Genomic DNA, 14,781 nt, shown 5'->3' on the forward strand with positions numbered 1-14,781 from the left:
AGCAGAAATTTTGTTGCAAATAAGTGCAATTTCTGGGAGACAGGGTTGTTGAGAGGTTAGAAGAGAAAACATCAATATGAATAACATCAGGCATTCATATTATTTCTAAACCCTGATAAATACGGTGTTTGTGTATGCTTGCATAGTGTACATAAATATGTAGCATAATAGCCTTTTCCCCAGCTGTTATTTCAGCTCGTATTAATTAGTAGTCATGGTAACCAAATGGAATGAAACTGGTCTTGTACAAAATATATGGGGAAATAAATCTGACTCATTGCTGTTGCAGTGTATAGGTCTAATATTATTTCACAGATAAAAACAGTCTGTTTCAGATGACCTGAAAACTTTTCATTTTGACACGAGAAGGCTGTTTTCACATTCATCTGCATAACTAATTCAAAACAAATTTATCAGAAAAATGAGCACTTGGACAAACATCAGAGTGATAAGAACTAGCTAAAATGACAGAAACCGTCTTTGGGAAAAATTTGGATTTATGAAGTATACTGCAACCAGCCACCAGGGGGCAATCCAGATTTCAGGCCTCACTTTTGGGGAGCTGTCATGTCATCCATCTTTTTAAACAGTCTATGGTTCAATTGGACTGAGCGTCTCTGTAGTTCCAATAATTCCAACAGACTGAGACATCTGCCCTGGTAAAAACATCAGCTGACCTCATCAAGTCTGTTTCAGGAGTCACATTCACCAGTCCAAGTTTTATTCATATCATATGAATATTTTCAACTTATCAACTTAATAATTTTGAACCAGGAACTTCAGTATTTGAATAATGTAGTTTGTGCAGTTTTTCCCCTATAATTGCAATGAGAATCCCTGCCAGGCCAAAAAAATCTTATTTTTAATGCCAAAAATAACACCATATATCCATTCATTTAGAAATCAATGATCATTTGTGTTCCGAAACGTGAGTCAACCTCTGTGTCATTGCCTGGGAAACTCTAGACGTGGCCCCCCTGAAAGAAACAAGTAAAAAGTCAACAAGAGTAATTTGTTAATGTAATCCGCCCAAAAGCTGGACAGACGACAAACGTTTGAAATTCAGGCCAAAATATTCATATTTTTTAAATGTACCCAACCTGAATCTGATGACAGTGTGTTTGTAAAAAAAATTGTCCTGAGTGGATCACTGGGAAATAAATAAAATATGGGAAGACTCAGTGTCAGAGAGCCCACCTATACTTAACTTAACTTAACTACCTATACTAAACAGAACTGCACAGGTGGGCTCCACCACCAGGTCAGAGCTCACAGAGGGTCAATAGCTAAGGCTTATGAAAACATCTCCTGGAAATCTCTACACAGTCAATCCTGCAGATTTCAGTATGGTGCCACTATGTGCAAGGGAACACACTGATCTTCAATTTTTTTTATTTATTTTTTTTTTATTTATATAGCGCCAAATCACAACAAAAGTCATCTCAGGGCACTTTTCACATAGAGCAGGTTTAGACCATACACTTTAATTTACAGAGACCCAACTGGGGAAGAAGCCAATATAGTAACATGCATTGATGGTACATGAATGCATACAGATGGAGAGGAGGAGGAGGAGAGAGGAGCTCAGTGCATCATGGGAAGTTCCCCGGTAGTCTAGGCCTATAGCAGCATAACTAGGGGCTGGTCCAAGGCAAGCCTGGCCAGCCCTAACTATAAGCTTTATCAAAAAGGAAAGTTTTAAGCCTACTCTTAAACGGAATCTCCACAGGAGAGGAGCCTGATAGCTGAAGGCTCTACCTCCCATTCTACTTTTAAAGACTGTAGGCACCACCAGTAAGCCTGCATTCTGGGAGCGCAGTGTTCTAGTGGGCTTTGTAAGTTGGCAGAAGGATTTTAAATTCTATTCTAGATTTTACAGGAAGCCAATGTAGCCAAGCTAAAATGGGAGAAATATGATCTCTTTTTCTAGTTTTTGTCAGTACACGTGCAGCTGCATTCTGGAACAGCTAGAGAGCCTTTAAGACTTGTTATGGCAGCCTGATAATAATAAGTTGCAATAATCCAGCCTTAAAAATAACATGATCTACATTTTCAAAAGCAACCCCAAATCTGGTCATGCAATGAGAAGACCATAAAGACCTTTACTGCTATCTGATATATTCTACCTGTAACTTTTATCTGTAACGTGTTTAAAATGTGAACATGAAATATGCTGCTGAAATACAGTCAATTATTAAAGCCTTAAGGTGCAATATGTACGAATCAGATATTCCTACTCACTAATGTCACCGATGGCCATTGAGTGAACTACAGTCAGCATCCTGATGCTCGTGCACGTGCTCACAATCAGCGCAACAAGCAGTGGCGCTAACATTAGCCAGCTAAAACCACAACATCACAATTTCACATGCAGTGATGCAGTAATGTTAGCTTACCTGACTGTGTTGTGGTGGATGCTGGTCATTTGTTGACCTTAGGGGACTCCATTTCTAAGCTAATGTTAGCTAGTGTTGCACCCTGTTGGCGCTGGAGAGAGGCAAGCTACTTAGGAGTATGAATAAACGTCACATCCTTTGGATTTTCGTGGAAAAGCCATCGCACCACTGTATATGCAACCAAGAAAGTCAGGGAAGGTCTGATTTTTTAAGTTACGTGACAATCCGTACGTTACGTTACAATTCTTACATATAGTACCTTTAAAAGTGTGTGTTTTAATGTATTGGGATAATCATTCATACACATATTTAACATTTATTGCAGACACTGATGGTGGTCCTGGTGCTAAAACATGTTTGCCCACACTGAGTGAAATGGAATTCTTTTGTGCAAGCCACGTTCTCCATTAATTGACTGATGTGAACACAGTGTTCATCTTTGATGCTATCTAATGTGATGGTAACAAACTCCCAGGAGTTTGTTACCATGGAACACGTGAAAGCAGTCTAACTAAATACTCGTAATGTTTGACATCCCATCCTGTGTACCACCTTGTACCACCTTGCAAAGCTGTGTACCACCTTGCAAAGCTGTCAGGGCAGCTTTGGATGTTCAGTTCTTTGTCTATGGGCTACATTCATTTCAACATCAGTACTCAAGGAGGCCGGGGCATCAAAGGTTGGCCTCCTGCCCCCCACCTTACTGAGCCGTGGGCCAGTCCTACTAACTACGCAGAGGAAGAGAGGGGGTCACAAGAGTAGATGTGAACAGGGATGTTTGGGGAGAATGAAAAGGGGTTTGAGTGTAAAAGTGGCTCAGGGGGTGAATGCTGAAGGGAGGGGGGGTGGGGGGGGGTGGAAATGTGTGCTGACAATCTGCTAAGGAAATAGACAACTGAAGTGAACTGAGGGGCAAGTTGCTCAAGTGGTTGTTTTATTGAACCAACGTCTGTTATCTCCACACTCCCACACTGAGTAAAAGAAAGAGAATGTGGAAAATACACTCACACACTATGTCACAGGTGTGTGTGTGTATGTGTGTGTGTGTGTGTGTTTTTTAGGACATTTTTTTGAAGTGAGGTCATTGTGCTGCAAGGGGATGTCTTAGCGGCATTTGTGTCCATGAAGGTTCAAAGGTTCAAAGGTTCAATCAGTGATTTTTCTACCATATAAATGAGGTGCTGCATATATTCACATGTTAATACTCACATTACTGATGTAAACAAGCCCTTAAAAGTAAACATTGATAACCTCAAACATAATCCAATGGGTCGCTCTAGGATCTAAAATTAAACTGGATTGGAAGTTGCTATCACCCCCAAATTGAAGTCTTCCAACACTACTAATACTACACAATGAGTAAATCAAAGTTTGTTTTCTGATGCTGTTCAAAATATTTGTAATATTCTTAAACAAACAGCAAAAAACAGGCTTATATTTAAAGTAAATCTTCCAACTCAAATCCAATTCACCAGTTTGGGCCAATGGTTCAAATAAGACATGGAAATGCACTTGATATGAAATAGTGCATCACTGACAGCACTGTTAGGTAAAATGATGAAATCTCACGGGATGGCAGTACAAGAGGCCATGCCATGGTTTAGTAGTAGTTTAGTCTCTGTCACTTGCATTCATCACTAGGGCATTCAGAAACAAGGGTGAAGAATCGGCGTGCATCACACTGCTCTGCCCTCCTTCCCATGGTCACAGGTTGTCATTATTGATTGGTTGCAAAACTTTAAGAAGGCGGGTCTTATCTAATATGAACCTGTCAGAGGGCAAATGCTAGGAGAGGAGAAGAGTAGAGATATGGACAGATAAGAGTGGTGTACTGAGAATGAATACCAAGAGTACTTTTAGTTGAGACTGTGATTGACAGTGAATGATAACCCTCATCCTTGAATTATTTTGGTTTAGTCCATTTTGTAAATCAACTGAAACCAACGCCACCCAGTTGAGTGGCAGACACGGCAGGGAATGAGTGGAGCAGCAATAGAAAGCTAGTCAAACTCACCTGGGTTCAGGTAAGGTGCATATCCTCTTATTGACAATCAAGGCATTCAGTGGTATTTAAATCCCCTACATCTAACCATTAATCATTGCAGCTTTGCCATGACACTACAAAATTTCCATCAACCCTCTGCCTATTTTCATTATGGTTATGTTGTTAAACTTTGTAGCCTACTATGCTGTTGTACTGTGTTTTTCTGTGCAAAATGATGCAACAGGGAGGAAAAAAGGCTCATGCTTTGACTGACAACATGAAGTGACTCCTTAACTGATGATCCAAATCATCGTCATTTATGGGTCAGCCTTATGTGTAACAATAACACTGTGCTCACCAAGCTAATTGCTGAGATATGGAACACACAAATGAGCTAAAAAGAAGTCAGACAAGTCAAGAAACACGTGCAGTCAGACAGGTTAGCTAAACACATTTTGGAAGAGAAAACAAATGCCAATTATATTTCCATTACATGGACAATCTGGTTCAACTTTGACCTAATTGTGCAGAGTTTTTCTGTGCAATGAGGGATTATTAGCAACATCTCGGGTGTTAGGGGCGAGAATCTTTGGTAATCTCACGATTGAAAAAGGGTGCACTTGTCCACAACAAAAAAGAGCCTGCCAAGTGGATCAGGGACAGACACAGAAAGAGTGGAAATACACCTGGGTGATGTCCTTCCTGCTTCCCTTCCAGCCAAGAAGGTAAATGTCTTTTTTGCAACACTAAAATATTTTTAATCATAAATCAGTACAATATAGAATATAACATAATGAAATATATAAACACACCACTCCCTCTCTCTCTCTCTGTTTCTCTGTCTCTGTCTTTCTCTCTCTCTCACTCTATGTTTGTATAGTATATATTGGTAATAATCATATCACCATTTTATTTTAGCTCTAAAAGCTACCTGCAGGCAAGCACCTCATCCAGAGACTCTCCAGGCCCCAGTGGACAACAGAATGTCGATGAAGAAAGCAGATCATCTGCTTCAACACCATTTGAATGGAGCAGGCCACCTCAGCGCCTGTTGTGAATCCCCAGGGTGCCAGGTGAAGTGTACCTAGCCAGGCAGATAGTGGAAGGGTACCAACAGTATCAAGGCCTTTTAGCAAAACTCCTTCCATCTTTGCATGGCAGCTACAGAAGAGGGCACTGGATAGAGTGGAGCAAAGGCTGCTTGGAAGAAGCACTGTCCAAACAGTCCGTGCCAAACGACAAGAAAGAGGAAATGTACTAGTTTTGCCCTAAGTTTGATGCCAATCTTAAACCAGCTGAACGGAAAGGATAAAAAAGAGGTGAAAATCAGGATTTTAAATTTGCTGGATGAAATTGAGTCATCCTCCTCCACCCTTACCCAAGTTCCTGCCTCTCACCCACCACCACCATAGCACCAGCAACAGTATGACATCCAGCCTATTCCCAGTACCTCTTCTGTCAGTTACCCATCTGCTCCAATAAGACCAATGACAAGACAACTGCTAGACTCAAGTGAGCCTGACTGGGACGTACGGGACTTAAGCAAAGACTATGGCAAATTGTAAAAGGCTGTGCCTAATATTTTCTAACTTTGTGTAGTGCCCTTTGATGTACATTATGCCATGTAAATAGTTATTCTGTGTTTATGACGCCCTAAACTTATTTGCTACATTTTAAAAAATAATAGTTTTTAAGGGTGTTTTATATTTGGTTCAAATTTTGTATCTTAACAAATAAAGTGCTTTTGGTTGAGAACCATATAACTTATCTATACTTATTTGTGTGATTTTAAACAAGCAAAGTATGATTATTTGGATTAATGTTCCTATACATCACTGTTATTGGGAGATGAAAATAAACAGAACACATGCCTAGAACATCATCGTACCTGACTGCAATAGCAGGCCTTTGCTTGGGTTCAGTTTGCTGCCTGTAGTTTGTAGTTTGCCTCTGGAGGCATCTGCAAATAATGGATAATAGATTTTCCATCTGCCGGACACACATACAAAAGTACTGATGGTGGTGCTCACTGTCCAGTCGCAGCTCTGACACCAGGTGGTAGAAATTCCTATGTGTTGGCCTCCTCTGACTGAGGAGGCCAACACATAGATAATAATATAATCTTCAGATTTGACAAAGTAGTAGCAACAGAGCCAGTGCTCTTCTGTTTACAGCTGGTGCTGTCCATGACACACAAAATCTGAGAATTAAACAATTTATGTAACAGCAAGCTTCCAAAAATGGAGACTCCTGCAAAAAACAAGGCTATGGTAACATTATATGTTTTATATAGCTATGACAAATTGCTTTTGTAAACAGTAGCCTATGGCTATGTAATGTAGGTTAAAATATGAAAATAGCCTACTTTGCCTTCAGGTTCAATGTAAAATTATGAATGACCTAAGTGTCAATCATATGCATCAGTGCGGATAGAAAAATAGATCAGGAATACTCACACATATGAAATGAAAACTACACACTGCACAGAAAGTTTGGCTGCTCCTTTGCTGCTCGATGCTTTGGAATGTGCGGACAGGATGGAACTGGTATAGACAGTCACTTCAGTGTCGCATGAACACTGTCGTCTTGCGAGTGCGACACTGACATGATGCTTGCGGTCTAGACAAGGTGTAAGTGCTGCAGCGTGTTGGTCAGCCGGTCTTGTTTGTTACTGTTGGAGTACGCTGCTCCACTAACGTTTAAGTATTCACAATATACTTCACATTCATCTCACAAAGGTTATTTCTTAGTCATTAAATCCAAAATGCATCCAAACGCTGCCTATTTTCAAGATGAACTACCAGACTATCCAGGTGCTGCGCTGCTCTCACAGTTGAGTTCTGGCTTTTTCGTTCCATCAACGTAACGTTATTAACTGACATTTAGAAAATGGATTTTTGACATTTGTCAAGAATCGTGATTCTTATGTGAAGGTGTACTCACTTTCAGTTTTGCCTCTAAATAATAAAAAATAAAGTGCTTTGGATAATCTGGATAAACTGATAGCTTGTTTGCAACCAGTCTGATTGTCTGCTTGCCTTTCTTGCCCATCGAACTTTATCGTTTGTGTTTTCAGATCTCAGCACCTTACCTAAGGTAAGGGCCACTCCCTTACAGTTTAAAACATTTACCAAATCTATGTATTTGCAACTCCTCTGAGATTGTCAAATAAAAATACAATTAGAAAAAATATATTCCGGATTGATTTACTGTGATAATGTTATGATTAGATTCAGAAATCAGTGAATGGAAGCTGGCATTTGAAAGTTCCTCACAAATGCAGTAAAACGAATGTAGGTATATTCTTGCATGTGTGTGGCAGCAGAGGCGAGACAGTGTGACAGGCCACATGGCAGCTGGTGTTGGTGGTGGTGGGGCGGGGAGGGCAGGGGGTGCTCAGGAGGACAGGTGAAGACATGACAGGCTGAAAAAAAAACTCTACGGTGCTTCAGGACGGAAACTCAGGCTGACAAAAAGACTCACGCAGGAATCTAGTCAAACAGTCAGTTCTGCTGTTCCCAGCACAAACACGCCACATCGCCTTGACACACCGGGTTTTCCTCTTTGTTGGCACCCTTCGCTAAAAACTTTTCTTCTTCTTTCAGAACAGAAGGAGGAAGTAAGTAGACAGAGTGCTGGACATGAAGTCAGCACTTACAGTTAGTGGTGCCACAAAACCACAGTTCTGATTTTGATTCCAATATTAAGTTTTATTCATTTAAAGATTGATACAATTCCAGAGTAATAAGTAAGATTAATTGTTTGTCTGTAAAATGCCAGGAGTCACTCTTAATTAGTCTCAGTGATAGGAAACAGGAAGACAGCAGATCCTAACTTTGGAGAGGCTGTATCCAGTGCATGTGTGATTTTTACTTGACTTAACTCTTTCAGTTACATTATGAAGCTAATTATTCAGTCCACTCCGTCTCTATGGAATTGACAGAAAAGACTGCTGCCACGATGCATTTATTTGGAGTCATTTCAACCTGAAAAAGCTCTAATCAGAAGTGAGCTTGAGTTGGATGTGGAGCTTAGACCACCACGGAGAACTTGCCAACCTATAGCACTATGAAAGTGACATTTTTGTTACAGTTTTAATTCAAACACTGCAGAGGAACTAGAGATCATCTCTCCACGAAGACACCAAACTACAATCCTCTGGGCTGCTGCTGGACATGAGCACAGAGTCTTGTATCCATCACTGCATCAGGAAGGTAAAGGTTCATATCATCACATCCTGCTCTGTAACAAGAAGCACTTCCTCTTTCAGTGTCTACAAACTGACACAACTGCCACAGGTCTCATGGCCCAAACTGTGTTTAATCAAGCTGGTACAAAGTGAACAGACAACAGTTTCAGTCAAAAAACACATACTCCATTTTATTTAGTCCATTTTTTTATAAAAGACAACTTGCCAGATTTTGTCAAGGATAGAGCAATAAAGTCCTAGACTTTGTCCCTGGTGTTTTAACAGTTATTGATTTGAAATTCAAGTCACACATCAAAATCTCCATACTCATCTCCAGTGAGCCCGTATCCATTACTGGCTCATTTAACTAATTAGCCAGATTTCATCTTGCAAACTCAAGATTAAAGTCTGGAGGCAACCAATTGAGAATTGACTCAGCACACTCAGCAATCATGTAGGTAAAGGAAGACCAATCAGTCAACATTTAGATCATAATGTTTGCCCACATATAGAAAAGAAATGCACTTGAAATGTATAATTTCTTGGCCACAATATTATCTTGTTGCAGATATACTGGGACACGTGTCAGCCAATAAGTAGCAATAAATTGCAGTACAAAAATGCCAAAAATATCTTTGATTTAATTTAGAAACAGTGTTTTAGCTTGTTCATCAGAGAGTATTAAGAGTATTAAGTTTTTAACTGTAAAATAACTTGCTCAGTGCATATTTTGGTCACAATTCAGTAACAATATCCATTTTTAATGAATATCAGACAATATATCATTTAAAGATTTTTTTTAAAATATTGATATCAGTATTGGCCTCAAAAACTTAGAGTGAGCTTTATTTCCAATGCATGGGATCCTCTGAATGCATTTAAAACTTTCTAAGAGGATTTAGATTCATTCACATTAAAAGTGTTCATTTTAAGAAAAAGGAGCTTGTGTTACTTTCATTCTTAAATAAACTGTTGGGAATTAAGTTAAATATTTATTTTCCACATGAATGACCCTTTTTGAAAATTCTTCCTCGTCTGCTAATGCCATATTTACTGCCTCACTCAGTACAAAGACTATGATTTTCTGCACTTACTACTGCAGCAGTAACACCATACAGATTTTTGACTGTTAGTGCTGTTCTGTACACAGCCTACACTGAAAGAAAACCCCACTGTGTGCTCATTTAAGATTTGGGAAGTGCAGTTTTTAAGAATGAACACACCACAGCCACATTCAGAATGAATAAACCTAACCTGCTAGATCACATAAAACAACCACCACACAGGCTTTTCTCCTGGACATCACTGGAATACCACGGATAGATTCTCTCAGTCAGTCAGGGAATATCAGAATTATCCAAAAGAGTTTTCTGATGTCAATATAGTAGAAAATACTTTCTAACTTGCTTCATACATTTATAAAATGATGGTTTTCAGTCAGAGCAGAGTGGAAACTAAACTGAAGGAAAAATAAACCAGTAAGGTGTTTCTGGGTAGTTTTAGACATCTGATCTACATTTGCACTATCCACACTCCCACTACTACCCTTGCACTATAACTTACATATTGCATTTATTTTGCACAAGTGTAAAACCTCATGGGTATATATTTACTATTTCTACATGTAACTGTATATAATATAGTTCTTCTCATTTTAAATGTCTTAGTTGGTGCTACTTTTATATACGTTTAGTTTCATATACTGATTGTTTTATTCTATTCTGTTTAAAATATTTGAATATGTAAATACATTGTGCATGTAGCATAGAGGGGACTTAAACTGAATTTCACTGTGTAATCCTGCATTGTATAATGAAAATTAATTTTATTAAAATGAACCTTGAGCCTTGGGTGACTTTCTGGTAACATTTTTCCCCGAGTTTAATGCAGATACAGTATAACGTCTAACAGATTGTTGTTATAGCATCAATTTCACTGAAAAATATCCAATGTGACTGAAAGTTTAAGTGAAATCAGTTAATACTGGTGAGATGAAATGCGCAAATTCCGTGGGAGAACTCCCTCCCTAGTCACACGTTCCTGTCTCATTTCCTCAGGTTTAACGTCAGTGAAAGTTGTCACTGCGACTGGAAAGTGTGAGGACAACTGTCTGTGATTTCCTGTACAGAGATGTGTGAGGCTACAGTTGGGCACATTATCAGCATGTTATTTCATTGGCAGTAGGTTGACATGGATGCCTGTTGTGCTTATTAAAGAATATATGGAGAGATTTGGTGTTTCAAGGTGACTTAGACACCAGAGGGGGGTTCACAGGTGTGGTTAGGTTTACGATAAGGTAACACCTGCTCCAAAAAGAAATGATGCTTTGCTACGTCAAAGCTTCAGATTGGGCTACTAACAAACCAACACAAAAACACCAATAAAATTATTTCAAGCACAAAAAAATCACATATAAATAAGTTATGAAATAATGGGTGAAACATCAAGTTTGTTCCACACTGTGCTGTCAATTCCAGGACCGCTATGTCTTATATGAAGAAATTATTGTAAAAATATTCCCTTTTATTAAAACAATAGTGTGAATTATTCTCAAGTTCAGTATCAAATGAATTTAAATGAACACATTTGGAACATGACAAGTGGTGTCAATGATGGTGTAGGCTACTTAAACTTGGTTGTTTAGTACAGTTGGTCTAAACTAAACATCTGACATTATAAAAATGTATGTAATGGTAAGTTAATTTTACATTTACAACCAGCAAGGTATCACGAAAAAAATATGAAAATATGATGGAGTGATCCGTGAGCAGAGAGTGTAGGCCTACATGTCAAACCTTAAAGGGGACTTATTAAGCTTTTCTTTACTTTCAGTCATGTATATAATGTTACAATGTCAGATGTTTATATTAAATGTGGCCAAAGTGTCAAATAATGAGGTAAAGGTATGTAGAAGTAATCCCTGTGAACAAAAACGCACTGGCTTCACACTGCTCTGAACACTCGGTTTCAAACTGTTTTTTCTACTTTCAGCCGGAGCTGACATCAGCTTGTGACAGATTTCTTTCTATGGTCATCTGCCCCACACACAGCGCACAAGTTCACTACTCTGCTCCACTAACATTATAGCGTTTTTCCATTGTTTTGGGGGTAGTCATGCCAAGCCATGACTCGAGTCAAGCTAGCACACTGTGAGTGTTTTTCAATTACACAGCAGGCAAAGTACAATGACTAGTTTACCTGTTGGAGGTGTGCTGGTCATCTGGAGCTCTTCATCAAATATCATCATCACTGTGGCTGTTTCTGCTTTTACTATTCCTTCCTACATTATTTCTAACTGATCGTTCAACATAAAACCTTCAAATATCTCCAGATGTTGTTGTTTCGACTGGTTTTTAGTGCTGCTATTTTGAAGCTCTGCTAATTCGAAGCTCTGCTAATTCAGTGAGGAACACCTTTCATTTCCTGTAAATTCTTCACAACAGAAGTCCCGTTATTTAATTATTTAAAAACTTTTAATTTGAAGCAGTAAAGCAGGAAATGTTGGGTTTGCACTGGCGGTAACTTAACATGACTCTGATAAGTGCTGCCCCTTGAAGGCTTCCAGAAAGCTGGCCAATCACAACAGAGTAAGCTCATCAGGGAGGGGGGCCTTAAAGAGACAGGAGCTAAGACTGCTTGTCTTAGCTGAGCCAGAGGCTGAACTGAGGGGCTGCATAAAGCACCAGTAGAAGATAAATAGGGCGTTTTTTAAACTGTGAATCATACAAAACTACTCTAGTGGAGTCCCAGAATAAAAATACAGAGCTGGAAATGAGCATAATAGGTCCCTATTACACGCAACAAGTGTGACATATATCGCAACACAAAAGACACACTGTCCAACACCCACTGAACCTATCCACAGCTTTAAGTGGGCTACAGAAGACACACCGTCATTCAACACATTCAGCAGTCTGCAATATAACACTCAGCAAAAAAGCCAAATAATATCCATACAACTATAACACATGGAGGTCTTCACTTTTCAGGTTTGATGTATTCTAGATGTCCACAGGCAGAGTAGCAGTAAGTCCGGTCAGTAAAATCCATATTGAAGCAGCTGCCGTTAACGTTATTTAGCCAGAGTTCTGCTTGAGTGAACTCCACTGAATTATCAGTGAAAAGTCAGTCCGGTCAGTTTAGCAGGCTATTTTATTCGTTTCATGTTCTTACTTTTCTTTTGGTTGTTTTCGTTACTGTGCTCCACAAAAATACTAGCCTACCTAGCTGGCCTGCTTCATCTCTGACCCCAGCATGACCTTTATCCTCCGGCTGGCAAGTTGAAGCGAACAACAAAATGTTGACAGAGAGAAAACAAAAAACTTAAAAGGTTTGTAATTTGCACAGTGGATATGTGAGTTTTTATTCATTTTGATTCATCTCAGTGCCTGTTAGCCTCAGTGTTTGTGCCTCATTCACTTATTATCATACAAACCATAAATATGAACAGCCAAGTGGGAAAAATCATTCACATCAGCCTTCTAAATGAAGAAACAGGGATTTTTCATTCCAACAGACAGATACAGACCTAATAAATAATACATTAAATGAAACAAAATAAAACCTAATGTTACAGACCTAAAAGAAATAAAACCTAATACTATCAAAAAATGAGTTTGAAAAAACACAGCGCTGAAAAAACCAAAAACATAACATTGTAGAGAGAAGGTTTGCCACATCCAGCCAGTCTCTGTGGCTCTCGCATGCCTGCAGGCAAGAAGCAAGAGTCCCTTAAAATCAATGCTTGAGCTAATTGCTGTTGGAGCTGAATAGGGGAGACTGGGTTACAGCAATAGGATCAATGTTTATTGTGTGGATGAGCTGCCAATTGTGCCTGAATAAACTCAAATTAGAGTATTTTTGCCCCATTTACATATGAGTAGCACACAGACAACAGACATTAATCCTTCCATGCTGAGATGCAGGTGTCAAACAAAACAGAGTAGGGACGTTTTTTAAGGTTATTACCAGGAAAACTAGTGTCATAGGATGGCAACATGCTGGGCTAAGTCTGTAGGGCTTGAGGTAAATCATCACCTTCCTCCATCTTCAACATCAGTGATTAAAAACAGAAGGGGATTCTTCCTAAGAGAAACCTGAGTATCAGCAGCAGAATGACACTTTATTCAATATCTCTCTGTACTAAATACATGAAACTGTTCTACAAAAACCTCAACAACCGACAGACGCTGATAGCTTCTTGAACTCTGCTGGCTTTACAGGTGTGTGCATTTTTACACACATGTGGTGCTGCCAATCATGTTCAAACTCACAGAACATTATTTTAAATTCTGGTGACGACTGCAAAATCCAAAAACAATATGGTTCCAGTAGTGAAGCTTTGATGCCTAGACCCCTAAAAATACCAACTGTGTCAGAAGCGAACCTGAATTATGGGTAAATATGTATACAGTAAAATGATACAAAAAACATATATATTTCAATTTGCTGGAATGGGACAGTCACTAAAACACATGTACTGGCTTTGAATAATTCACTCTAAAGTGTGATATAATTTTAATCAAGTTAAAAAAAAAGTGATAAGTGGAAAGTGAGGGTTTCAAAAGTTAGATAATCTCCTAAAGAATAAAAATGAATTAAAAACAAAACAATCTTCTGTGTATATAGGCCTCTAGTGAGAGACTGTTGGAGGATCTACATCTTTTACTACACAGCAACACTGCAGATACATGAACTTTACAGGAACTTGACTTTGAATTATAACCAGTTCCTCCCCTGCACCACAGCTCCTGCTAATACAGACTGAATATTTGATACCACCTCTAATAACTTCAATCATGACTAATGACTTTATTAATGGTTAATAAATATTTTATGAATGCTTTACACATCAGTTAGAAGCCATTAATAAGATCATGTTTTGGGTTGCCAAAATGTGAAAAGTCCCTTGGCATGTGATGAGCCTCATGTAGTTATAAATGTTGGTTTAAATGCTCACAGGTTTCTCATTTCTCTAATAAATCATCCAATCTGCAGCTTTAGAATTTTTAATAATAAATGGATTTTGGTCTTGCAACTCTTTCTTAGAAGCTCAGTGGTTAAATGCTCCTTCTGTTGAATTAAAAGCCAGAAAGATTTTTCACAAGCAGGCAACTCAAAAGTTGTTCTTCCTAATGGCTCACAACTGCTCTCTGAAACATGAAGTAAATGCTTCATTAAGCATTAATAAAGCCATTCATTACCATTTATAA

The sequence above is a fragment of the Thunnus thynnus genome, chromosome 4 (assembly GCF_963924715.1).
Source record: "Thunnus thynnus chromosome 4, fThuThy2.1, whole genome shotgun sequence".
In the NCBI taxonomy this organism is placed as follows: Eukaryota; Metazoa; Chordata; class Actinopteri; order Scombriformes; family Scombridae; genus Thunnus; species Thunnus thynnus.